Below are 15,057 nucleotides of genomic sequence, written 5' to 3'. Positions count from 1 at the left end.
GCTCTTAACCTCTGCGGCATCTCTCCAGCTTCAAGGACATTTCTTTTTGGGACACTTGAGGTATTTGCTGTTAAGTTCCAGGATGGAGATGCTGCAGATCTGTGGCTGATGGTGGACCAATCCTTTGGGCCCTCCTTCCTTTTCTTTAGAGATTTATTTATTTATTTTTAATTTACGTGCATGAATGGTTTCCTTGCATGCTTGTATGTGTACCACATGAGTGTCTGGTGCCCATGGACATCAGAAGATGCTCTAGAACTGGAATTATAAATGGTTGGGAGCCACCACATGGGTACTGGGAACTGAACCCAGGTCCCCTGCCAGAGCAGCAAGTGCTCTTAACCATAGATTGAGTCACCTCTAAAAACACCAAGCCCCACGTCCTGTTTCTTCTGCCATACTTTCAAAACACAGAACACACCTGTACCCAAATGTGGGCGGGTGGGGCAGGGACTCTAACACACCAACAAATGACTTAGTTTTGATATTATCCAGAAGAAGGGTAAGATCTCAGAAGTCCTGAACTTGGCTCTACAGGGTTGCGGCATGTGTAAGGTGCCACGTGCAAGCCTGGGCTTCTGCAACATCCAACTAATCAGCTATAAGTTAAATGTCCATTAAACTCTTCCTGGGGGTTGATTAATTTGTCAGAGAAGTCCCCAGAACTTGGAGGACAATTTACTCATGTTTACTGCTTTATTATGAAGCATAGTTTCATTCATGAGGGAAAAATTAACAAAAGAAGGAAGGCTTTTTTATAAAAAGCAATATGCGCACCAGAGAGAAGTATCATCCTGCTACTCCTGCTGCTGCTGTTACTCCTACTGCTCCTGCTGCTCCTGCTGCTCCTGCTACTACTGCTGCTCCTACTACTCCTGCTGCTGCTGTTACTCCTACTGCTCCTGCTGCTCCTGCTGCTCCTGCTGCTCCTGCTATTCCTGCTGCTGCTGTTACTCCTGCTGCTCCTGCTACTCCTGCTGCTCCTGCTGCTCCACATGCTGGATTGACACACATGAACTCACAGAGACCATGATAGCATGGGTTCATGCCAGACAGGGTCCTAGCACTAAGAGGGGGAGTGGACACTGGTTCCCATCCCTAACCAAAAGCCCATTTGCAATTGATTCCTGCGAGTAAAGGGGAAAACTGTTTTTTCCAATGGAGTGCCACTGAATACACTGCTTATCAATCATATTCCAGGGTAGGTCCAGCACCCAGGAGGAGTTGGCCAATACAAAATGATCTCCATGTTTTTGTTTTCTTGCTTGTTTTTGTGTGTGCATGCGCTTTTTGTTTTATAAAAATTTAGTTTTGGGCCAGGCATTGGTGGCGCACGCCTTTAATCCCAGCACTTGGGAAGCAGAGGCAGGTGGATTTCTGTGAGTTTGAGGCCAGCCTAGTCTACAGAGTGAGTTCCAAGACTGCCTCCAAAGTCACAGAGAAACCCTGTCTCAAAAAAACAAAATAAAATTTTAGTTTCATGAATATAACAGGTGCTAAAAGTGTACTTGTATGTTTTAAGATAAAATGAAACAAAGTGTTAAAAAGCCATACTGGGAACTGGGTATTGGTGGTGCACACCTTTGATCCCACACTCGGAAGGCAGAGGCAGGGGCATCTCTGTGAGCTTGAGGCCAGCCTGATCTACAGAGGGAGTTCCAGGACAGACAAACGGTTTCTTGGGGGTGGGGGTGGATTTTTCCTGAGATGTAAAATGACTACTTAATTTTTAAAATGTAAAGTCATTAATTTCAGAGGTGTGGCTGAGGTGGCGCTCTGAAGGAACAAAGAGAAGGACTGGCTTACACAGAGGAATGTCTTCCCTGTTCCCACTCTGCTAGCTACGCAAACCAAATATTTAGGACTGATTGGTTGACACTGACCACAGGGTGGGGGTGGGGAGGGTTGGCTCAGGGGTAGATCACTTGCCCAGCATGCTGGTGACCCTGTGTTCCATTCCCTGCATCACAGGGGGAAAAAGAAAGTTGACTTCAGGTGGCAGAAGGGACTTCCTGGAGGCTGTTTACCTTGGCAGTAGGAACAGGAACATGCCTGGGCAAGGGCTGCAAAGTTCAGTGTGTGATTATTCCAGGAACATACAGTACCTGGGTGACCCCTATTTGGAAGATAGCAACAGGACTTTATTTTGAACGTGGGTCCAAATTAACCACTTGGGATCTTTTTTTGTTTTTTTGTTTTTACGAGACAGGGTCTCTCTGTATTGTTTTGGAGGCTGTTAGTCCAGCCTGGCCTCGAACTCACAGAGATCCGCCTGTCTCTGCCTCCCGAGTGCTGGGATTACCACTTGGGATCTTATTTGGAGATTCAAGAGATGTTTCTAAAGTGACTGCAGGCGTGACACTTGTAATGCAAAGTTTATTCTCAGACCTTGAGTCAGAGAGACCTTTGTCACTGCTGTGGCCAAGGGTTATTATGTTTTTGCAATAGCGTCTCTGGTCACTCTTTAAAGAACTGAGACACTTCTGATTATAGACCCTCAAACTTGTGACAAGGGCAGGTGGCACTGGGATGGGAGTTGTCCCAGTACAAGGGGGCAATAAAAATCAGGATGACGAAAGGTCTCAGTGGACCAGATGAACCTTTTGCTAAGGAAAAGCCCCTGAGCGGCCGGCACACAGTGTGCTGTGTATCTTATGGATCTTATGCTGCTAAGTATCTTATGTGTCTGGAGTTTTCAGCCTCTTGCTGGCTGCTGAGGCACAGGCTGGACACCACTGTCCCTCAAAGGCAGTGACCAGAGCAAATGTTCTCTTTGGTCAGTCTAACTGTTGGGATGTAAGACAAAAGAGGAATGTCACATAATTTTTGGGTCTGTTTTGCTTTTTACTGTTGCTTGTTTGTTTTGGGGGACCCTCAGGAAAGTTTGTGTAAGTTGACACCATGTATCTGGAGAGATGGCTCCGTGTTTTAGAGCTCTTGCAGCTCTTCCAGAGGTCCCGGGTTAGGTTTCCTGTACCCACATCAGCGGCTCAAAGCCACTTGTAACTCCAGCCCCAGAAGATCTGATACCCTCTTCTGGCTTCCTTGGGTACCTGCCCACATGTGGCAAGCACACATCTGGCTTATACTGACACACACAAACACACCGACATATGCAAACAAAAACACACACAAAATAGATGTCGCTTCCTAGTGCCCATGTCAGGCGGCTCACACCATCCATAACTCTGGTTCCAGGAAATCCAGCAGCTATCCCTGACCTCCACAGGCACCTGCACTCATGCATACTTATTCACACAAAGACATACCCATGCACACGATTTTAAAAATAGAACGAATCTTAAAAGGGGGCGGGGCTAGGCTGTCGGGCAAGGCCGGTTCAAACAGCAGACTTACCAGCAGCAATCGTTGTGCTTTTGCCGGGTGGTTCCATTCTTTCTAACAAATGACACAGAAAGATGAACCAAAGGAAACCAAACCAAAGATGATTTCTGAGAGAAAGGATCAAATATGAATCTAGGAATCTGGAGCTCTCAAAAAAAAATCACTCTTAACCAAAAAAACTAGTTTCCAAAGTGTTTTGTTTCTCCCCACCCAAGTCTGCTTTCTGTTGCTGTGATAAAATGTTCTGACCAAAAGCAAATCCGGGAAGAAACAGTTAATAGGCCTACCTGTCCATATCACAGTTTGTCATTGAAGGAATCAGGGCAGGAAGCTGGGGTCCTGAAGAGATGCAGAGGCCCCTGGGAGGGGCCATCTGCTTTCTTTCCATGGCCATGTCAGCTTGCTTCTTTATTTAACCCAGGACCACTTGCTGGGGCATGGTGGGCTGATCTCTCTCACAGCAATCATTAATTAAAAACAAAACAAACAAACAAAAGCCCTGCCCACAGACTTGCCTACAGACCATTCTGATAGTTTGTGTCAAGTTGATAAGAAGCTAGCCAGTGCTCTCCAGTCTTGTCTTGACTGGTCCTCACAGCAGGGTTCTGGGTTCTGGGTGGTAAGAAGTATCTCCCTTTGCCAGGCTTTTGTCAGAGTACCCAGATCCCAGCTGTCACAGCCCCAAGGCAAGCTCTTCTCCAATCTGAAAGCCCCATTGGACCAGGAAAGTTTTGGCTCATTCTGAGATAGTTTTGTACAAAGAACTAGCACATTACAACTCTATGGAAAATAATTTTTAATCATGAAGACGTTTGGAATGTAGCAGTTGCTGGTCATTAGAAAAGGCTATAGAACATAGATTACTCACTTTTCACTCACCTAATGGAGTCTCTGTAATATTTACTGGATCAGGAAATTAAGATAAATGTGTACATTAAAGTGTTTATTTTCAATCTCAAAATAAGGTCTCTAAGTCCTTTATCTGGGGTATAGGAGGCTTGGATTCAGGAGGACTTGGCTAATGTAATTCAACACTTCCAGACATACAACCAGTCTCAAGAGGTTCTTTGCAAACACTAATGTTATCATTCAAGCAGGTGCTGGGAGACTTGAGAAAGCAGGCCTACTAACTAGGAGGAGGAGCATACTAGGCAAATGCTCTACCACTCACCCAGGCTTTATTTTAAACAGTGGCTTGCTGTTGGGGAGCTGTAGCAAAGCCAGGGGACCCAAGTTTGTTTCCCTAGTACCCACATGGAAACCAAGCATGGCAGTGTGGCATATCTGTAATCCCAGTGTTGGGTTGAGGGGAGGCACTTAGGGACAGGTTAATAGTCACCAGGCTCTCCAGAAACCATGAGCTCCAGATTCAGTGAGAGATCCCCTCTCAAAAAATGAGATGGAGAACAAATGAAGAAGTTAGTTTTGACCCCTGGCCCCCGCACATGCTCATGCATGGGCAGGCCCAACATGGACAAACACACACACACACACACACACACACACACACACACACACACACACACACACACACACACCGCCTGCAGACCAGGGGCTGGCTTGTGTAGAGAAAATTTCCACACTGTCAGCCAACAGAGATACAATACTTGGGGAAAAGTCCTGATTGACATTTAAATTTGACTGCAGGTGGTACAAAGAAGTTTCTGGAAGCTGCTATCTTGGGGTTGAGATGGGGACGCATCTGAGCAAAGACTGCAAGTTTCAGTGTGTGGTTCTTCTAGAACATTGTGCATGTGACACCCCCCACCCCCATTGGCAGATGGCTATCAGATTTGGCCATTGAACTGAGACCCAATTAGCCACCATGGACCCTTCTTGGAGATTCCACTTTGCAAATGGACAGATAGATGAAGAGACACCAGGTAAGGTATGGAAGGTCTAAGTGCAGGAACATTCCTTTCTATGGGACCGGGCTGTCAGCCTCCTGGCTGTGGATATGTTCTTACCTCATGGAAGCACCCTGAAATCAGTCTATCACTCACTTATTTAGATACAAGTTCTTACTGTCTTGCTCAAGCATGCTTCAAAATTGCAGCCACCCTGCCTCCTCCCACTGAGTGCTGGGGTTTACAAGTGTGAGCTAGGATGCTTTCATTTACTCTTGTGAGTTTGTCCACAAGCAAGAGGCTGGTCCTGTAGCTTACTGCTACAGTTTATATCCAAAAATGTCCACAAAGGCTGTGAGCTAACAGACTGGCTGGCAGCTGATGGGGAGGTGATTGAATCTTTGACCTCATTAATGGATTTATTCTTTGACCTCCTTGTACAGTCCTTGGCACATTTTCTTGTGTATATCATGAGCACAATCAAGTACATGATTATTCCCAGAAAATAAATCCATGGTAAAAATGAAACAGAAAGGTTTAAATGTATATTATGTTTAGGTATTTTGACTAATATAAAGCCTTCTCTCTTCCTTCCTTCCTTCCTTCCTTCCTTCCTTCCTTCCTTCCTTTCTTTCTTTCTGTCTGTCTGTCTGTCTGTCTTTCCTTATTTATTGAGACAAGGTCTCACTGTGTAGCTTGGAATTCCATATGTAGATCAGTTTGGCCTTGGACTCATAGAGATCAGCCTCTGCCTCCCAAGTGCTGGAATTAAAGGCGAACATCATTATCTGTGGTGGTTTGGGTGAGAATGGCCTCAATAGGATCATTTATTTGAATGCATGGTCCCCAGTTGGTGGAACTGTTTGGGAAGGATTAGGAGGTGTGGCCTTGTTGGAGGAGATGTGTCACTGACTCGGAAGTTTCAAAATCTCACACCATCTATAGTTAGTTTTCTTCTCTGCCTCCTACCTGTGGTTACAGATGTAAACTCTCATCTATTGCTCCAGTACCATGACCGCCTTGCCTGCTGTCATGATCCCTACCATGATAGGCATTGACTCAACCTCTGAAATTGTAAGTTACTAATAAACTCTTTCTTCTATAAGTTGCACTGGTCATGTCTCATCTCAGTTGTAGAAAAGTAGCTAAGACACCATGCCTGGCGAGTAGAAAACATTTCTGTGTCCTCTCATTTTCCGTTACCCTTGACTACCAAAAATTAGATAAGGTGGCTAGGGTGGTGGCTCGGTGGTTAGGAGCACTGTATGCTCAAACAGAGGACCCGGGTTCTATTCTCATCACCCACATGGTGGCTCCCACTGTCTGTAACTCTAGTTCCAGGGGATCCAATGCCCTCTTTTGGCCTCCATAAGACCAGGGATGCATGTAGTATACAGACATACATGCAGGCAAAACACGCATACATATAAAATAAATAATAAAAGAATTTTGAAGAGGAGTGGAGAAATGGATCAGTGGTTAATAGCACTGGTTGTTCTTCCAGAGGATCAGGGTTCAATTCCCAGCACCTGCATGGTGGTTCATATTGATCTACAATGGGGCTCAACGTCCTCTTCTGGTGTGCAGATGTTTGTGCAGGCAAAGCACCTATATACATAAAATAAATATACAAATAAATCTTTAAAAAAACTTTTAAGAAAGAAAAGGATCTAAATTTGTAAGGCAAGATAGATTGAACAGGTCTTTGAACACATAGTTAAATCCAAATTATATTTACAATAAGGCTGTCTGCTTTTATTTTACATTTTTGCTGTAAATCCTTGTTATCATGCTCATAAACCCATAGCAAGATTTCTCTTTTCTTTTCCAGCCTCAATTTTCAGAATTGACATTTAAAAGCACCAGATCAAAGCTATCTTCCTGCAAGCTCAAAGTCAACAGTTTAATCTCTACATTTGGAACTGGAGAGTCGGCTTAGTAGTTGAGAGCACTTGTTGCTTTTGCAGGGGACATGGGTTTGGTTCCCGGCACTCATATAAATGGTGGGTCACAAACATCTGTAACTCCAGTTCTAAGGAATCAGGTGTCCTTTTATGGCCTCCAAAGGCACTAGGCATGTGTGTGGTACAGATTTGGAATTACATTAATAAAGTAATTTAAGGGTGGATTCAAATGGAAACTCAGAATAATTTTATTAGCGTTTGAAAGAAAAGCCCCGAGGGCAGGCGAACTGTAAATATCAGCTTTCCTACTCCTAGAGCACAGCTGAGGCAGGGGATTACGCTATTTAAGCTGTCATGGAGGTCAGGGGCACAGCGGAGAAGCAGTCTCACAGCAGAGAGAGTAAAGAAGCTCAAAATGTTGGGGAAACCCAAAATGTTAAGGAAAACATGCTTGGAAATGAGAAAGTGGAAAACAAGTTATGCCTTTCTGAATAATTCTCATTAATACTAATACTTCCCATTAATGATTTTCATAATTAATAATAATGTTTATTAAAGGACTATCAACTGGGACTTCAACATGACCCAAGAAGAATCCAAACAATTCTCATGCCTCAAACACAGAGAGAAATAAACATTAAACCCAAATCTAAAGATAAACGCCAAACTAGGCTGACCCAGTAGGTTGACCCACCCAACTGGTACATTATATCTCCACCCAGACTAGAGACTCTATTGACCAGAAGGGGTTTTTCCTACTTCAATACGAATTCAGACAAAAACACTTATACACACAAAATTTCAAGGCAATCCCTTTTTTTGAAAAAAATGACAGTTATTAGAAACCAGACTTCTTTACAATTTGGTATCAAAAGCACAAAACAGACTAAGATTTAGATGATGATAAATCAGGTATTAACACTGGAGAACTGGAGTACTCTTTGCAGATGAAACCAACTCACAATCCAACAATCCCCCTTTTCATCAGTTCATCAATACATTTTTAGCAACCAAGAGTCAGAGGCCTGGAGATGGATTTCCTCAGCTGGGGCTTCCCTGCATTCCAGCCACAGCGATCTGTTAGTCACCTATGGCTTCCCCCCTGCTTGACTCCCCAAAGTCATGACAGGAAGACCTTGTGCTTACAAATCTACTGCTTCTTAAAAGAAATGAGGAGACAAAATGGTAAAGGAGACTGAATTATTTAGTTTGGTCAAACCTGAGAGAGAAAGACTGCTAGCTTCTGAGGAGGTTTGAATGAGACAGACCCCATAGTCTTGGACATTTGAATCCTTAGTCCCTAGTTGATGGTACCTTTGGAGCAGCCTAGGAGGTGTGGCCTGGTAGGAAAAAGTGAGTCTTTGGGGCAAGCATTGAGACCTTAAGGTCTCACCCTACTCTTAGTTTCCTCTCTCTGTTTCACATTTGCCAGCTTGCTCCTGCTGCCATGCCTGTCACTTGATGCCAGCTCTCCCCGCCAGGTAGACTTTCTCTGGAACCTTAAGTTCAAATCAACCCTTTTATCTATCTACCTCGGTTATGTTGTTTTATCGGAGCAGTAGGAAAGTAACTAATACGGTTACAACTAATAACAATGTTACAATTACAGAAAGGCTGAAACAAAAGCCAGGAAATATGTGCATGCTAATTTAAGTTGTCTAAACCGTGTAACATCTCCTCCTGCAAAGCTAGTCTGTCTGGAGTTTCAGTTTTTCCCTTCTTCCAGCTTGGGATTCCTGAGGAAATTTTAAGTCTTCTGGGGGTTAAACCAACCCAGTCTTAATCCTTTTGGTCATCAGTCCTCCCTCTCTGTTACTGGCTTTCTTGAGTTCAGCTCAGTGCTTAGCCGCGGGAGTCTGCCTCTGCTTCCATAAGCCACTGAGTGAAGGTTCTGTTTCCCAGACTCTCTGGCCATGGGATTGTAGGCTGGCACTCCCCAGATCTATGTCTAAAATCCATATATGAGAGAGTACATGCCATGTTTCTCTTTTTGTGACAGCGTTCATTGTTTTAATACTCTGATATCAAAATGGGAAGGGAACAAGTTTCTTTTTAACGTTTATTATTTTTAATAATAACAGTATTTTAAATAATAAATACTAAATGGTTTTATTTATTATTTAATATTGTAATAAAATACTAAAATAATAAACAAATAAATAAATACAGCTGTGTATGGGTATGTGCATATAAGCACAGGTGCCCAAGAGCTGGAGTCACAGGTGTTTGCAAGTCACATGATGTGGGTGCTGGGAATTGAACTCAGGTCCTCTGCAAAAGCAATACGCACTCATTTCTGAGCCACTTATCCAGCCTATTAGTTTCTCCCTTTAAAATGTCTTTTCTCTGGAGATGGCAGTCACAGCCTGAATGTCACCTTTGGTTAAAGAGATAAAATGTCACATATGGAAAAGACATGAGACCAGGCCTCCAAATTCTGCAGGACCAGAGAGAATCAGTGCTCAGCTCTTCCACTCTCACAGGACCAGGGAGCACCTTGTGACCAGGCCTTCAGAAGTCCAGTGGCCTCAGAGGTCTGTGCAGGGCCTTAGCTTCAACTCCACTGTGCTCAGGGTCCCACGAAGACAGGGGCTTTGATTCCAGTGGTCTCCGAGGCCATTATGGATGTAGGGCTTTGATTTCTGAGATTCCAATGGGCACTTCAGGGGATGGAGTCTATTCTGCTGTGACTCCAGAGTTTACTTTGGGCCTGTGGCTCTAACCACAGCCCCCAGAGAACAGAGAGACTTCATTGGGTCTGAAGTTTGGTATCCTGCTTCCAGCAGGTTTGCAGAACCCAAGATGTGACCAAGATTTTGACTCTATCTGGTCACTTTGGTGCTGGTGTCCAGCCCCTTAGTCCTGTTGGTACAGAGCCAAGACAGGATTGTAGTGATATATTATTGATGATTTATTAAAGCTTGCCTGAGGACTCAGAAAACAAAGTCAGCCACAAGCCATAAAAGCCAGGCATACATCTTTAATCCCAGCAGCCAGAAGCTAAGAGGTGGTGGTACACACCTTTAATCCTAGGACTCAGGATTAAGAGGTAGACTTATCTCTGTGAGTCCAAGAACACCCAGATCTCCACACGATTGAATCAGTCTGAAAGACTAACAGACCACACACCTGTAATCTCAGCATTAGAGGGGTATAAAAGATAGAAGCAGGGTCTTCAGTATTCAGTAGGAGGCATTCATTCTCCAGCCACACTGAGGAGAGACAGCAGTTTGAGACTTTGTGAAGAGCTTATGAAGGATCAGCCCTTTCAGCCTGAAGTAGAGGTAAAAAGCTAGTGGCCGGCTGCTTTGCTTTTCTGATATTCATTTGTTGGTTAGTACCAAGTTTCACTAGTTCTCATAGCTGAACTTCATGCAGATGTTCAACTAGGGAGTTACAGAACCAGAGTATCCTAATAGGCTCAGAAGAAGTTAAAACAAATCCACTCCTACAGATGTGTGAAGCATGACAAAGGGCATAAAGATCTGAAGTCTTGCAGGATGGCTCAGCAGGTAAAGGTGACTGCTGCCAAGCCCGAAGACTTCAGTTCGATCCCCAGGACCCACATGGTGGAAGGGGAGAACTAATTCTGAAAAGTTGGATTTTTTTTACCACTCATGAGATGGACACACACACACACTCTCACACACACACTCACACACACTCACAAAGAGTAAATGTAACAGAGAGAGAGGAGGGAGGGAGGGGGAAAGGGAGAAGAAGAGAGAGAGAGAGAGACAGACAGACAGACAGACAGACACACACACACACAGACTTTTTTTAAAAATCTCAGATCTGAAACACAGAATCTGGAGATGATTATTTCTTGGAAAATCCAGTCATACAGAACTAATTGCTAATTTCTTTTTTAAAGTACCTTAAGAAAACTTATTTTATGCCGGGCGGTGGTGGCACACACCTTTAATCCCAGCACTCGGGAGGCAGAGGAAGGCGGATCTCTGTGAGTTCGAGGCCGGGCTGGACCGATAGCCTCCAAAACAATACAGAGAAACCCTGTCTCGTAAAAACAAAAAAACAAAAACAAAAAGAAAACTTATTTTATGTTTATGACTATTTGCCTGCTGCCTATATGTACACCACATTCCTGCCTGCTACTCATGGAAGTGGGAAGAAGCCAGAAGAGGGGTTAGAGCCCCTGGGACTGGAGTTAAAGATAGTTGTGAGCTGCCATGTGGGTGCTAGGAACTGAACCCAGGTCCTCTGGAAGAGCTCTTAACCACTAAGTCATCTCCCCAGCTCCATGAATGAGAAAGAGGTGTGTTTGATAGATTGCTTCAAAGTGCAAGCTTAAGAAAAATAACAGTAAGCTGGGCAGTGGTGGCGCATGCCTTTAATCACAGCACTCAGGAGGCAGAGGCAGGCGGATCTCTGTGAGTTCGAGGCCAGCCTGGTCTACAGAGTGAGTGCCAGGATAGGCTCCAAAGCCACACAGAGAAACCCTGTCTCGAAAAACAAAACAAAAAGAAAAGAAGAGAAAAGAAAGAAAGAAAAATAACAATAATAGAAATGAACCAATAAATAAGAGATGGAGTTACAAACAAGTCTTAAGCTTAAAGGGTTTTTGTTGTTGCTTAAAAAACAAATATTTTTAGGGTCCTCTTTGTTTCCTAGCTTCTCTGGAGGTGTGGATTGTAGGCTGGTAATCCTTTTTCTTTGTCTAATATCCATATATGAGTGAGTACATACCATGTTTGTGTTTTTGTGACTGGGCTACCTCACTCAGGATGATTTCTTCTAGTGCCATCCATTTGCCTGCGAATTTCAAGATTCCTTTGTTTTGTTTTGTTTCTGCTGAATAATACTCCATTGTGTAAATGTACCACATTTTCTTTATCCATTCTTCAGTTGAGGAGCATCTAGATTGTTTCCAGGTTCTGGCTATTACAAATAATGCTGCTATGAATATAGTTGAACAGATATCCTTGTTGTATGAATGTGCTTCCTTTGGGTATATGCCTAAGAGTGGAATTGCTGGATCTTGAGGTAGACTGATTCCCAATTTCCTGAAGAACCGTCATAATGATTTCCAAAGTGGCTGTACAAGTTTGTACTCCCACCAGCAGTGGAGGAGTGTTCCCCTTTCTCCACATCCTTTCCAGCATAAACTGTCATTGGTGTTTTGATTTTAGCTATTCTAACAGGTGCAAGATGGAATCTCAGAGTTGTTTTGATTTGCATTTCCCTGATGGCTAAGGATGTTGAACACTTTCTTAAGTGTCTTTCAGTCATTTTGGATTCCTATATTGAGAATTCTCTATTTAGTTCTGTACCCCACTTTTTAATTGGATTGTTTGGTGTTTTGGTGACTAGCTTCTTGAGTTCATTGTATATTTTGGAAATCAGCCCTCTGTCAGATGTGGGGTTGGTGAATATCTTTTCCCATTCTGTGGGCTGTGGTTTTTGTCTTGTTGACTGTGTCCTTTGCCTTACAGAAACTTCTCAGTCTCAGGAGGTTCCATTTATTAATTGCCTATCTTAGTGTCTGTGCTACTGGTGTTATGTTCAGGAAGTGGTCTCCTGTACCAATTTGTTCAAGGATACCTCCCACTTTCTCTTCTAAGAGGTTCAGTGTGGCTGGATTTATGTTAAGGTCTTTGATCCATTCGGACTCTAAGAGAGACATACATGGTCCCCCGGAGAGAGGGGAAGGGACAAGATCTCCTGAGCAAATTGGGAGCACACGGGGAGGGAAGAGGGAGTTAGGGGAAAGAGAAGAGGAGAAGAGGAGGGGGGAGGAAGACATGAGGGACCAGGAAGATTGAGTTAGGGAAAGAATAGAGGAGAACAAGAAAAGAGATACCTTAATAGAGGGAGCCATTATAGGTTTAAAGAGAAATCTGGCACTAGGGAAATGCTCAGAGATATACTAGGTGGACCCCAACTAAGAATCTAAGCAATAATGGAGAGGCTACCTTAAATGCACTTCTCTGATAATGAGATTGGTGACTACCTTGTATGCCATCCTAGAGCCTTCATCCAGTAGCTGATGGAAGCAGAAGCAGACACCCACAGCTAAACACTGAGCTGAACTCTTGGAATCAAGTTGCAGAAAAGGAGGAGTGATGAGCAAAGGAATCAAGACCATGCTGGGGAAACCCACAGAAACTGCTGACCTGAACAAGGGGGAGCTCATGGACCCCAGACTGACAATTTGGAAACCAGCAAAGGATGGAACCAGGTCCCCTGCATGTTGGCGTCAGTTAGGAGGCCTGGGCAGTCTATGGGGTCCCTGGTAATGGAACAGCATTTATACCTAGTGTATGAATGGACATTGGGAGCTCATTCCCCATAGAGGGATACGTTTTCAGCTTAGTCACACAGGGGAGAGCCTAGGCTCTGCCCCAAATGATGTAACAGACTTTGATGATCCCCCATAGAAGGCCTCACCCTTTCTATGGAGCAGAAGAGGGATGGGATGGGTGTCAGTGGGGGGGGTATGGGAGAATAGGAGGGAGAGGGAACTGGGATGATATATAAAATAAGATTGTTTCTAATTTAAATTAAAAAAGGAAAAAAGAAGTAATATGACACTTGTAATACATTAAAATCAAATACATGAATGACCAGAGGAGGGAAAGACTAGGTCAAGAGTCACTGGAGGCTATAGAGTGAGGTCAACGGGGGGGGGGGGGTGACCAGTCACTAGAGACTGTAGAATGAGGTTAATGGGGGTGACCAGTCACTAGAGACTGTAGAATGAGGTTAATGGGGGTGGTTGACTGATGCATGAGGTTAGAGAATACCTTATTTTTTATTTATGCATCTCTGGACAGTGAGTTGTTTCCACATCTTAGTTTTTATGCTTTCATGAACATGGGTATAAAATATCTTTGAGAACATCTCCTGATTTTTTGAGATAGATATATAGATGTGGCATTGTGAAGCCATACTATATAAGCCACACTATATGTCGTTTATAATACTTTAGTGCCATATTGTTTTCCACAGAAGCCTCACTATTCTACTCCCCTAGAACACTGTGCATTGATTCTGATTTCTCCATGACTTTTTCAGGTTGATTTTGTATCATCTCCAACTTTGCTAAATTCATTTATGTATTCTGACAGTTTTTGTGAGTTCTGTGTATAAAATTATGTAATTTGCAGCAATGTTAACTTCTTCCTTTTAGCTGTCTTTTATTTATTTTCTTACCCAGCTGCTTTGGCTAGGATTTCCAGTTCTGTATTAAATAAATGTAATAAAAACATAAAAAACACTTTTATGAGAAACAGGAGCTTGAAGCAACAGTTGGATTTTACCCTTCCACAGCAGCCAAGAACTCAATTTGACTAGGAACTGTCCACTGGAGTAACACTATATTGAAGAGTTCAAGGACTTCCTTGATGAAACTGACATTGGAGAAAACAAAACAGCCAACTAATTGAGTATTTTCTTGATATCAACAACACAGGATGCTGCAGATAAAATCAAAATCTTTATGGCCTCTCAGGGGTGTGTATGGGACTGGGGCTTGACTCTGATAGGCTACTGTATGTACCAATAGACCTCAGGAAGAACAGGAAGAACAATAAAGAATCTACCACTTTCTTTGAAAAAGCATTGGCCAGAGTCTTAAGTTAGTTAAAACTAAAGGAGCGATTACTATTACAATATGCAGCCATCATTATACATGAACAATGCCTAATAAGCACCGTTGGGACTTTAAGTTACATGTCTAAGTGTGATAGAGGACAGAGAGCTCCCACCTCTCTATGTCTCTCTGTCTCTTTGTCTCTCCATCTCTGTCTTTGTCTCTCTCTATATCTCTCTATATCTCTGTATCTTTGTCTGTCTGTCTCTCTTACACACACACACACACACACACACACACACACACACACACACACGCACGCACGCACACCTTCATGGATGTGTTGACTGTGTGCTGCCTGGTGCCCAGTCAGAAGAGGCATCAGATCCCCTGGAACTGGAGTTATGGA

The sequence above is a fragment of the Mesocricetus auratus genome, unplaced genomic scaffold, assembly GCF_017639785.1.
Source record: "Mesocricetus auratus isolate SY011 unplaced genomic scaffold, BCM_Maur_2.0 Super-Scaffold_15014, whole genome shotgun sequence".
NCBI lineage: Eukaryota > Metazoa > Chordata > Mammalia > Rodentia > Cricetidae > Mesocricetus > Mesocricetus auratus.
Note: the sequence above shows the minus strand (reverse complement) of the source record.